We start from the raw sequence: 12535 nt of genomic DNA on the forward strand, positions 1-12535 counted from the left end.
AGAAATGGCTGTAGTGACATGTCAGATCCAAATCAGCATTATGACATGATGGTGCATCACACTGTAATAAATGCTGCGTTGTGCTGATCCTGAAAACTGGCTTGAAAATTCGTGGATGCCCCACAGGTTTTGTGGGGCACAGAGTTGTGGTCTTGGAAAGACAAGGCTGTATGTGTGTCATCACCGCCATGATTGCTGAGACCAAAACAAAAATGCTTTGTTCCTTAGTTTTTAATCAAAACTCCTAGTCAGCCTGATTTAGAATGAGCTAGACTCTTCCATGAGTGATCTAATCTCTGTTAAATTATTGTGTAGTCTACTGGAGTTTTCCAATGGGGTTTAGGTCTTTTAAAAATATTTAAGCTTTTCAGCCACTTTTGTTCATGTTTGCATAGCACCTGATGGGCACTACCATACTATAAGTAACAAGAGACAAAATAGTCTAATACATAGCAAATGCTGATTGCAAATTATGAGCAATGTGAAATACCCTCCATTGTGTACCAGGACTTCTCCATCGATCTATAAAATGATTTTTGCAATGATTTCCCCCCCCCCCCTTTTTTTTTTTAAACCCATCACACACATCCAGCCACTGTACTATAGTCTGACTATATAGTTAAGGTGTTTGGGCATCACCTGGATGAAGGGGTGGGTGGGTTATATCGCACTGTAAAAAGAGAGTAATTTCTTTGATGCAAAATCTCAGTTTTCCCTGTTAAAATGGGATTTTTAACTAGCTATTAACATTTATTTCTGTTTTCAAACCCTGGACATGATAAAGCATAAAACCCACACTTGACAGAACTGAAAATCAGCTGGGGGAAATGGCCTTGCTGTGCAAATATGCTCGGCAGTTCTACTTGAGGTATTTTTATGATACTTTGGTTTTAGCATAATCCCATATTGCCACTTAAAAGAAAGCATCATTTGTGAAATGCAGCAATAAAGTCAAGCAGCCTTGCCCACTGCAACGGTTATTGTGCTCGACGGGCCTATGACAGAGCAAAAAAAAAAAAAACTTGGTTAGATGCCACGAAGTAAGTGGCAATGCCTTAACCATATGCGTGTTGTAAAGGTCACTAGGACCTCTTCCATCCTTATCAAGGGGAGTGCTAACCTTCTCTCCTTTCATACAACACGAGTATTGGGTGCAGGCCCTAGTCTTTTAAATCACTAGAATGTTAAAACTTTCTCAGTTAGGGTGATTACAGAAATGCCATGTAAAAGCTATTAAATAGCACGAAGCGTCAAATAATAACATTTCAACTGATTCATAAAAGTAATACGTATTGAATTAACCTGCGCTTGTCCCTTGGTACTCTGATTCAGAAGCCAAATAATTCAATAAAGCTCATAACGCTAGGCTGTTGCCCGGCTGTCATGCTCTAATATATTCATCCCTTTTAGCCAATCAGAATGAAGGAGTCAGCAGATTCGGATACAAGGGGGTGCTGAATTTTAGCTCCTAAAAATACGACAGGATCCTGTTTTCGGCTGTGATGATCTTAACTGTTGGACTGGCCTGAAAAAGCCCCTCATACTCTAACAACCCATAACATACTAGCAGAATCAGCGGTCTCCAAACAGCAGATACATTTACTGGCCATTTTGAAGGTGGCAGCTGCCGCTCACAGCGTCTATCCGCCTCACCCACGATGGCGGCCGCAGCGGGGCGGGGCAGAGCCTGTGTTATAGGTTCGAATCCCAACTGAGACAGAAACTTCATCGTTCTCCAAACCCCCCCCCACACACACACTTTTTTTTTTTTTAATAAAAGCCCCACACCAGCACAGGAGCTTGGTGGAAGCTTTGCTCTTTCACCAACAGAAGCTGGTCCAATACAAGAGATTACCGCCCCCACTTTGTCGCTCTAAAACTTTTTAGCACGTTTACACTTCTTTCTATTTAATTATTATTTTTTTCAATGATAGGGGTTTTTTTGTTTTGGTTTTTTAGAAGAAAACTGATTTTTAAAAACCCCTAATTTTTACTGTAGTTGTTTTTCTTTTTTCTTTTTCATTTCAGGGCTTTAGGCAAGGCTGGCAATTTAGCATTCTTGGGACCCCAAAGGGGCAGCCAGTGGGGGCACAATGGGGCTTCAAGGACTCCCAAGGGGCAGAGCGTGGGGGTATAGAGGACTGCACAGGTTCCCTGATCCCCGCCGCTAACACGGATGTCAGTGGAGCTGTTCATACTTTGCTCCAGCATGAGGGTGATCCAATCAGGCCCATGGGGTGTCTTAACCCCTGTTCTGTGTGTCACATCTCTCTGGTCCTGAGACATTGAACTGGGGAGTGGGGGAGAGATTGGGCTGGTCTGTATATTGCCATATGAGCACAGTGCCCAAAGAATGCAGGAGGCCCTCAAGAAGTTCCTTGCATTGCATGAAAGGGAAGTCACCTGCAGTGCTGGAGTGGCTGGCCAAACAGGTTTTGACCAGCAATTTCATGATAATTGCATGAAAAATTATCAGCATTTTTCAACTTGCTGTATTTGAACAGCACTGAGCCAGATTCTAGGGCTGATATAATGAACTGAACCACCATCCCTGATCCAGCGACCCCCATCCCTGTTTCCAACTCATCGGCCCAGCTGAGATACAGCTCTGTCTTTACCAGAGTTTTCTTTAAGGCACCTCTGGGCACGTAAGGCCTTCTGTAAAGAAACAAGTGCTGTGAGGTGCACGCACAGGATGGTGTCACAGACAGGGTGGCTGTTGTTGTTATTAATTATTTTTCAGCTCTCTGGGTGCTCCACAGAGGGCTTAGAAAGATACAGCTCTTGCCTCAGGGCGTCTACAATCTCCATTTCAGCTGTGACTCAGGCGAGAGAGACCATAGGAAGGGTATGGGATGAGGATAAAAGGCACATGAATGAGTGTGTTCCTTCTTTGCATATGGAGCCACAAATTGATGTAAAAGTTGAGATATTTTCTGTTTGAGTGGCATTTTGTAGGTCTAAAAAGCTTGAGGCCCATGAATGAACTGCTGAGAAGTGGGTGAGGTTTGGGGATTAGCATCTTGAATTCTGAATCCCATGTGAATGTTTCCTAATCCCCGTGAAATCCCCCAGAGTTTAGTTCTGTCTCCATTCCAGTCGACAGATTCTGAATGGAACAAAACCAGAACAGTTTCCTTAGTCCCAAAACCATGGAGTGCAGAATTCTGGGGGGGAGTCTGTGTCCTCTAAAGGTCAGCACAAAGGACTGGGGTCAGTGCTTCTGGGTGCAAATCCTCAACTGGTGTAAATTGTTATCGTTCCATTGGCAATTTACACCATCTGTGGCTCTGCCTCCTGGTATCTATCCCTGGTTCTGCCAGGGACACTTTTGTGTGTGACCTGAGGCAAGTCATAACCTCTTTGTGGCTCATTTAATCTGTGGGTAAAATGAATACAATAATGCAGACCTCCTGGAGGTTAATTAGCTAACATCTTTGGTGGAAGTGCAATGTTTCATTAGTTTATTTCTTCTTTTATGTTTTGAACACATCCAAATAGACTCTTTAGAAAGTTCAATGAAAAATGAGTGTCTAAGAGCAGCTGCAAATTCAGTGTTTACAATCAACAAATATTTCAGGTGCAAACAAGCAACATGCTGGTTTTTGTACCTGCAGCATTCACAATAAACTACCGTTCCAGCTGCCCCAGACTGAGACCCATTCGCGGGGGGATTTGAGTGAGAAGGGAAAATTAGTGCCATGTGATAAATTATGTCTCTGGTTGGGGATGAGCTCTAAGAAGGATTTACCCGCAAAACCGTCTAATCTGTGCTCAGTTTATCCATCTTTCTGGGTATCCCAAAGGTTTAAGCGAGAACATGAATGTACCACGAACTTGTTAATCAAATTTTTCTCAGTCAGGGGAGGAATGCAGTTTGCTGATTCCAATTGTCCAGTGCTGATAAAGCTCTGTAAATTACATCAGGGCTAATGACGCGATGAGGGACGTCTATGCTAAGCCCAAAGATGGCAACAGCACCAAAAACATGCTCTAAACAAATGGGATCCAAAGGAAATGAAATCAAGAAGCCAAGGCAAATCAGAAATTGAAGCACTTCAAATTGTGACCTCATGAGCGGAGCAGCATCATGCCTTGGCCATTGCTTTTGTAAGAAACAGGGACACGAGTCAAATTTCCTGGCCAAATTTCAACTTTGTTAGATGCTCAGTGACAACTTAAATGTCAGGACTGTTGACGCTTCCATTCCTCCTCTGAGAAGGAAGTGGAAGGGTCAGACAGATATGCACAATTTACCGTCAGTGACGTTTCATTTTGGTGACCTAAGCAGGGGGCATTTGGAGATGCTACTGCTTATCTTAACCCTAATTGAGAAGCAGCTATGTCCAAAGAATCCAGCAGCAGCCCTGGGTACAGGCAAGCCCCACCAAGAGGGAGCCAGGTTCCAGGAGTCCAGTTGAACCAAGTGTCCCCATGACCATATTATGAATGTCTGTACCATCTACTGCAGTGGTTCCCAAACTTTTTGCCTGCATGACCCCATTCTGAGTCTTATTGATTCCTGTGACCCCATAACTACGTCACTAGACTCACTCCTGGAGACTGAACCGCATACGGTACCTGCCTGGACCCCGAACAGAACTACGTGTTCCACAAAATGGCATCTTCCAGGCCGTGTGACCTTGCAAGTATGGTGCACGCGAGGTCACACTGCGCAGAGGATGCCATTTTGTAGAGTGGGTCGGACGTGTTTGGATTTGGTTTGTATATTCACCTGCTGAGGGTGCAGCCCCACTTGGGGGCATGACGCATAGCTTGGGAACCACTGATCTTCTGTGAGTGATGTCTCTTTCTGGTGATTCACACGGGTGGAGATTTTGTTATGGGGGGGGAGCTTATGAGCTTTAAAAGACTGCAAGTGGTCAAGACTTTGGTGTTATAGCTGATTAAAGGTTGGCACCTCCAGCAGCACAATGTATCAAGGTGTGAGTTCAGTCCTGACTGAAAGAGAAGAGTCCTGCCTATTGAAATCATGGTTTTCCATGGCACCTTGGGATTTCCAGGTTGGGAGCCTCTCGTCCAAAATACCTGGCCTACCTTATGAAACTTGGACAAGTTCATGGAAGTGGGTGGTTTGGTTGAAGGTTGGTGCACATTTACACTCGTTGAATATCTGGCCCTAAATCCATGCAGCTCCATCAGCTCAACGGGGTTATGATGATTTGTACCCGCTGCCGTCAGATCTTCTTTCAGAGCAGTTGGCCTCTCAACTCAGACACCAAGGCAGTTCTTTGAAGATTAAAAGTGAGTTTCCTCTGCTTGTTGAATCCTAGGATTTATGTCTGAATGTCATTAATCCCAAGTATTCACTTGATCCCTTCCCCAAGGCTTTTGGTCTTCACCACAGTAGACATTTGTTACACTCACATTGTTTTGAGGCAAGACGCTGGGGGTGGTGTTGCGATTTCAATAAATGGTCTTTATTATTTAGGCAGCTCTCCTATGCGCTGCTTCTTTGGTTCAACATTAATTGGCCATGCTGAGTGCTTGCACCTGACTTAGACAAGTATGTGTTGCCTCCAAGTGAAATATTAATGACCAAACTTGCTACTGAATAGGTCTACAAGGAGATAAGGCTCAATTTCCAGTTGCTAGTCAAGCCATACATCCTAATTAGCGGGGAGACTTCCCAAGGACAAATCCAGACCATAATCATTCAGTTCTGTTAGCGAAGCAGACGGCAAGATGTGAGCCAGCACTCCTCCTGCCAGGGAAGAGTCTTTTCCCATTGATTTCAATGGACGTGAGGAGCCTAAATACTTTTGTGGATCTGGACCATACACATGTAACATGTACTGGCTCCCTTGTGAATCACCACTGGGCTTTGAACCTGGGATTTTCAGCTTTAAAGCATTGGCAGCTACCACTTGAGCTAAATAAGTAAATTCCATTATTAGGTAGCAATAGTAGGCTATTATCCTGGATGGACCAGCTGCTAAAGGGGGATGTGTAATACATTGACCCAGTGGGTGACATGTGATCAGAACTGGGAGATCTGGGTGCTGTTCCCAATTTTGCCACTGCTGGCTATACAGCCTTGGGCAAGTCACTTAACTGCTCTGTGCTTCAGTTTCCCTTCTGGAAAATGTGGATAGTCATACTCATCCTTGAAAAGCATTTTGATACCATGGAGTAAAAAGGGATACAGCAGTGCTACGGTGTGCAGAGAAAACATCTCCGATCCAGCCCATTTCTCCTACCCCGTTGGAAGTGTTATTCATGCGGAATGGCAGCCTCGGCACAGTGTGCAATGAAAGTAACAATGATCAAGGCTTCTAGTTTTCTGCTTATGTTTCCTCCCTCCCTAATCCCTTTACACATGGAGAGATTTCCTCAGGCAGCCAGCACCTCACTCGCCGATTTGTTCCTTGTGACCCCAGCCGCATGAGTCAGACACTGGGTGAGAGGGCGGGACCCAGAGAAACTGCTTTCCCCAGCGCAGCTAACGAGAGGTTGATGTCCACGCTAACTAAGCTGCTTATTTTGCCATTTTAATTTTTTAATCCCATACATTCGGTTGTTCTCTCTTCTCAGTAAGCATTAGCTCTTCAAGTCCAATTAGCTACATTTAGAGCTTGGGCTTTGGAGGTGGGGGAGCTGGCAAGACTCGGGACACCAACGATTCGATGGCCGAGAACCTGGAGGGTATGGAAGGCTGAGAGAAGCAGTGATAAGGCTCTGATCTGGCCATTGCATCTCTGCTGCAGGGGCATTGCCACCAGCAATTGCAAATTCTGAATCCAGTCTGGCCAGCAAATCATTGAAGAGAGCGTACTTCTTGTCCTTGCTCTCAGTGCTCTAGGAGGCTGGGTGCGGGGTGCGTGTGTGTGCGGGGGAGGAGGGTTGGACACATTGCAAGACATCAGGACAAAGCCTGGGACTGGAATAAAACACAGGGTAAAAGGCTGGAACACAGGTGTTTGAGGATGGGCTTGCCTCTGTCATGCTTGGCTGCTGGTTTTTGTTCTTAGCATTGTTACACGTGGTGCAGTAGCTTCTAGAGATGCCAGCTGAAATCAGCGTCCCATTGCAGCAGGCCCGGGTATATGCACATAGTGAAAGTCAGACTGTATACTCCTTCGGAGCAAGGACTAACAGACACAGGTGGGAGGAAGCGAGGGTGACCAGCACTGTTCCCTCTAAGCTGTGCGCATGTGTGCACACACAGCGAAACACCACACGCACAGAAATTTGCACAGAAGCACAACAATTTGCACAGAAGAAATTTTGGCACACACAGCCTGTCAAAAATTTGCACAGAAGAAATTTTTTGCGCACATGGCCTGTCAAAAATTAGAGGGAACATTGGTGACCAGATGTCCCGATTTTATAGGGACAGTCCCGATTTTGGGGTCTTTTTCTTATATAGGCTTCTATTACCCCCCACCCCTTGTCCCAGTTTTTCACACTTGCTGTCTGGTCACCCTAGAGGAAGCAAATATCCCCATTTTACAAACGCGCAGCTGGGACAGAGGGAGATGAAGTGCCCTACTCAAGGTGACACAGAGAGTCAAAAACCCCAGATCTCAGCCCAGTGATTCAGCTTTTCTTCCACTCTTTGTCCCAGATAACGAGGGCACTGCGTGGATATTATTTAAAATTCACCCCCAGAGCAGAGGAGCCAGCGCGAGCAGGATGTATATGCCGCATAGGCCTTCTGCTCATGGGGTGAGTTTCACCCAAGATACAAAACTAGACTAGGAAGTGTTATCCTGAGTCATGTATTTCTCTCCCACTGAAGAAAATGATTCCGCTTAAAAATCCCACCTCCCCTTGTGACCTCTCTGCAGATGACAGAGTAATTAGTGATTCCACCGTGATGGTGGACGTATTCCTAGGACATCTCAATATGGCGAAAGGAAAGCACAGACTTCTTCCATAAGACATTAAATTCTGTGACTAATACATCGAACGAGGGCTCCAATCCTGCAAGGAGCTCTATGCAGGCAGGGTACCCTGTGCCCACGCAGAACCGCTTTGAAGTCCAGGGGGCAAAGGAGCTGGCTGAGATGGAGGTTGTTCCAGGATTGAGGCCTGTTTTTCCAGAGCTCCAAACCTGGGGGACAGGGGATGTTGGGTCCAGGGGCTGGTTCATCCTATTATAAAGAAAGGGAGCAGTTGCAAAATTCAGATCTAGATTTTGGCTGAGATTTTCAAAGCAGCCTAATGTATTTAGATGCCCAAATCCCATTAAAACTAATGGGAATTGAGCATCCAAAGCTCTCTAAATTGCACATCCAAATACCTTGGTGTGTGGCCAATAGGCACTTATACTGAGAGTCTAAGTGGCCAGGTGGCTACAGCATTGCAGTGGAACCTAGATTCTGTTCCTGGCTTTACCTCTGGCCTGTTGGGGGTGCCCAGGGCCAAGTCACTTTCCCTCTTTCTGCCTCAGTTTCCCCATCTGTAAAAGGGGGATAATGGTACTGAGCCCTTTTGTAAAGTGCTTTGAGATTTATGGATGAAAAGTGCTTTATAAGAGCTAGGTATTATTACCTTACAACACATCTGTGAGGCAGGGCAGGGTTATTATCCACATTGTACACATGGGAAACGGAGGAAGAGAGAGATTCCATGACTTCATCAAGGTCACACGGGAAATCTGTAACAGAGCAGGGTACTGAACCCTGGTCTCCTAAATCAGTGTCTTAATCACTGGACCATCTTCCCTCCCTAATGTTGGCGCAAGGCACCGTTCAGATCTAGGATTTTACTTCAGGCCTCTCTCTAGTTTAAAAAAGAAACTGTTTTGTTTTAAATAAATGATAAAAAATTTGTAAACCCATTTCTGTCTGCATCCAATTTTGCTCTTACACCATCACCCCACCTGGGGGTATTTTTTGTTCGAAAATCTTAATTTGGGATTTAAAATCAGTCCATTTCTCTTTAATAAAATTATTCTTGGCCTCTTTAAATAGCAAAGTATGTCATACAAAGTCAGTTCAACCAGATGAAAAAGCTCAAAGAGGAAAAAGAAAAAAAAGGGGAAAAAACCCCCAACCCTTCTGTCTAATCCAACTGAATTAGAGGATTTCCAAGTGGATTTAGAACTAAATCTTGATTAGGGAGAATTTCTCTCCAAGAGCTGCTGCATGATAGTATTAATGGGTAACGATCATGGATAGAGGAAATAGGACAGAAATAACCGAGGGTCACACATACACACACACACGTCTGTTCGTGAAGCGAAAGAATCAGGGACTCTCTCAGGAGGAAAACAAAAAACCCCAACACCGCAGTGACTGAGAGACTTAGGGGACGACTGGAAGAAGACCTTATACGTACGAACTGCCTTTTTCTGTCTGTTTCATTATGTGATTCTAAAGAAGGTTTCCATGGTTCTAAATTAATAACAAGATGATTCTCAAGTAGCGCAGAATGATGCACATGCCTGGAGATTGTAGCAGGCATGCCAAGGGGCAGGAATGGCTGCACGGGTTAGATGGTCTGTTCTGTCTACACTTCGCACACACGCATTTGATTTGTTTTGTTTTTAACATAGAGTGGATCCCTGGAACTGATCCCCATGCTGTTAAGACACAGGCTTGGTGCTGCATATGGGATCCTCTCTCTGATGACTGTGGCTTTTGTTCTTCCAGTGGGTAAGTGCTTCCAATCTACAAGGTTATAAATGTGCCAGCTGGTTGTTTGAAGTTGCTTTTTCAACCTCCTAGCTGCTAAAATGTGATTTATGTTTGGAGGGCATTTAAGGGCATTTCCACCCAGGGTCTACTTAGTCACTGCTGAGTCATGGTGTCAGAACTGAATGAATAGAATCATATATTGTATAAAAAGAGGGGTGCAGATAAAGAGGAGCATGGGTCTAGCATAAGTCAGGAGTCCTGGGTTCTGTTCCTGACCCTCTTTACTGGGTGGCCTTGGGAAAACCCTCTGAGGCTTCATTTCTCTAGCTATACGGTGAAATGCTTCGAGAGCCGAAGCTGAGAGGACTTACGGAAGGGCTAAGTAGTATTATTTGGAGGTGCGTGGGTGGGATGTGGAAGCATTGTCAGGTCTCCAGCACTGGAGGGCTGCACAGAGAGCAGTGGAACAGTGGGAAATCCAATGCTGCGAGAGTCAAGGCGTTACCAACTTCTATTGCTCTGCTCATTGAGTCCAATACAGGCATCAGGTGCTGTGTCTGCCTTAAAATGCCCATGATGACTGCATGGAAATCCTTATTGCTCCTTTCTGTCCATGACCACAGTGTTTTAGGGACTTGAGATGGCTTGATTTTCCATCCAGGCTTAGACTATGGGTAGTTCTCAGACAACACAACTAAATCCAGCTGGGAAAACAGGTGCTAGCCTTGTACCATAAGGGGACTTGAAACACTGGGTGGGACTCACTGTCCCAGAGGCCACAGACAATTGCTTTTCCATCCTGCCCCATCTGATATTTCATTGTCAGTTTGCAGCTCTGCTAGACACCAGGGTTTAACAAAGGGAAGGCGTTAATAGAAAAAAATAAGCATCCAAATGACAATGATATATGTGCAAATGAAGGCAAAATTATTTTTCTAGGCTCTTCAGAGATCATAGTCTAGATTTCTGTTTGCTTAATGATATCTTCTTGGAGTATGTATTTGTAGGATCTGTTTCACAGGCAGAGTTATTTGACTGGAGAGAGAGAGAGAGAGAGAGACTTGAATGGGACCTTTCAGTATGTGGGAGGGTGTATATTGTCTTTGCTACTTGGAAACAGCACCTGATTAATCTCGTATTTCTCACCAGGTTGATATCACTACTCTATGGGTGGGTGCCATCCTCCTGCTAGGATGAATATGTTGTTAGAGTGAAAGTCTGCTCTGATAAGTTACCGTGGCACCTTGTCTACCCCCTGTGTGCATTTGGCATCAGAGATGCTGACTTTAATGGCTAAAATAAGTTTGTGCCACTTTTTAGTCCTGTTAGCCCTGTACAGCTGACGGACAAGAGGTGGACCACATTCCCTCTTGTGCGTCATCAACAGAACGGTTCTGTGAGCTCCAGCTCCGGGACTGATGAGTTACCTAGCAATGGGGCTACACAGGTGTAATTTGGGCTCTGCCAGTGTCACTGAGGGCAGAAGTAGGCCTATGGAACCCTTATTACTGGTGATGATGTGTGAAAAGGAAAGAAACCAGTCTGGCTTTCAGATCACAGGTTGTGTTTGCAGGGCTGTGATGTAGGGAAAAAAACATTTTGATTTGCATGCTGAGCACGTTTGATCTGGAATCAGTGAAACACAATTCGAACACTACTCAAAACATGGGAATAAATACAGAATCCCATGGTGCCATTTTTGCACCCGCTTTTTAGAGCAGAACCTCTTTTTAAAGTGAGATGGATGCACAATATCCTAGACTTGGGCTGAATGCTTTGTGTTTAATTTTCCAGTTACCTGATGCATTTGTTGGCCTATATAATAATGATCACATTCATAACCGAACACATTCTGTGCAATATACAGAGATATCCCCTAAAGTCACCAACATCCATATCCTCAAAGGTACTTAAGCTCTTAAGTCTTATGAGAGTTAGGCACCTAAATAACTTAGAGGATCTGAGCCTAAATGTTGACTCTGAGAGGTCTGTGGCATTAACATTTCTTTTACTGCTTACAAAACTGCTTCTAATTATGCTCATTCAGGCTTGGGCCCTGCTCTCTCTCATCTTTCTGGTTTTACAGTGACCTCTAGTGGGCAAAAGGAGGTATTGTTATAATGGTATGAGGACATTCCTTGGGCCCATTTGGTTGCACAAATGTTGACTTCGTGATTCATAGCTTAATGCAGCTCGGCAAGGTAAAGGGCAACACAAACATTCTATTGAAGGATCTCTAAAAAGAACTGAAGTATTTGCCCTTGGAAGAATCTGGTCATGTTTCCAATGGTCTTGTTTAGGTTCTGGTCTACAGTGCTACGGCTGCAATATTATCGTTGACACAAAGTACGTTGACATGGGCTGCTCCAACCCAGAAGTGATTACCTGCTCCCAGTCTCACCAGGGCTTCAAACACCGGTTCTGCATTAAAACGGAAAGCGGTAAGTCTGCCTCCATTTCGCACAAGTTAAACGCTTGTCCAGGGTGGTTCGCTAATCGGCAATGCTGTTGTGCAAAAGCAGATCCGTTTATTTTTGCTGGTGCCAGGCTATGATGTTGTTGTTGTTTTGTTACAGCCCTACAGGGGGCAGCATGTGACCTGTAAGTCAGCCTGGAAGCCAGAGTATAGCAACCAAAGGGTGTTGAGATGGTCCTGATCCAACACCCATTTGAAGACAGTGGAGATGCTTCCATTGACTGCACTGGGCCTTGGATCAGGCCCTTGAAGTTAGTATGAGCAGCAGAAGTCATCAAGCCATTCCCCGTTGGGTAATGAAGTCCCCAGACCATTACAAAGAGCCTGGTCCTGACTTGCAGAGACCATCTTTAATTGGGCCTGATATTGAATAGATCTGCTTACATTTCCAAAGTGCAGCTCAGGACCCTGTTTGTGTGGCTTTGGACAGAGTGACATAGGACACATTTGCTTA

The 12535-nt window shown here is 44.8% G+C and overlaps 1 non-coding gene across 1 annotated transcript; it reads right to left on the minus strand.

The window, feature by feature from the left end:
* Positions 1–1014: 1014 nt before the first annotated feature.
* On the minus strand, positions 1015–1142 carry LOC140899460 (U6atac minor spliceosomal RNA). The gene has a single exon (XR_012155345.1). It is a non-coding gene; the product is annotated as a U6atac minor spliceosomal RNA (small nuclear RNA).
* Between the last annotated feature and the right edge of the window lie 11393 nt (positions 1143–12535).

Source organism: Lepidochelys kempii, chromosome 16 (genome assembly GCF_965140265.1).
Source record: "Lepidochelys kempii isolate rLepKem1 chromosome 16, rLepKem1.hap2, whole genome shotgun sequence".
NCBI lineage: Eukaryota > Metazoa > Chordata > Testudines > Cheloniidae > Lepidochelys > Lepidochelys kempii.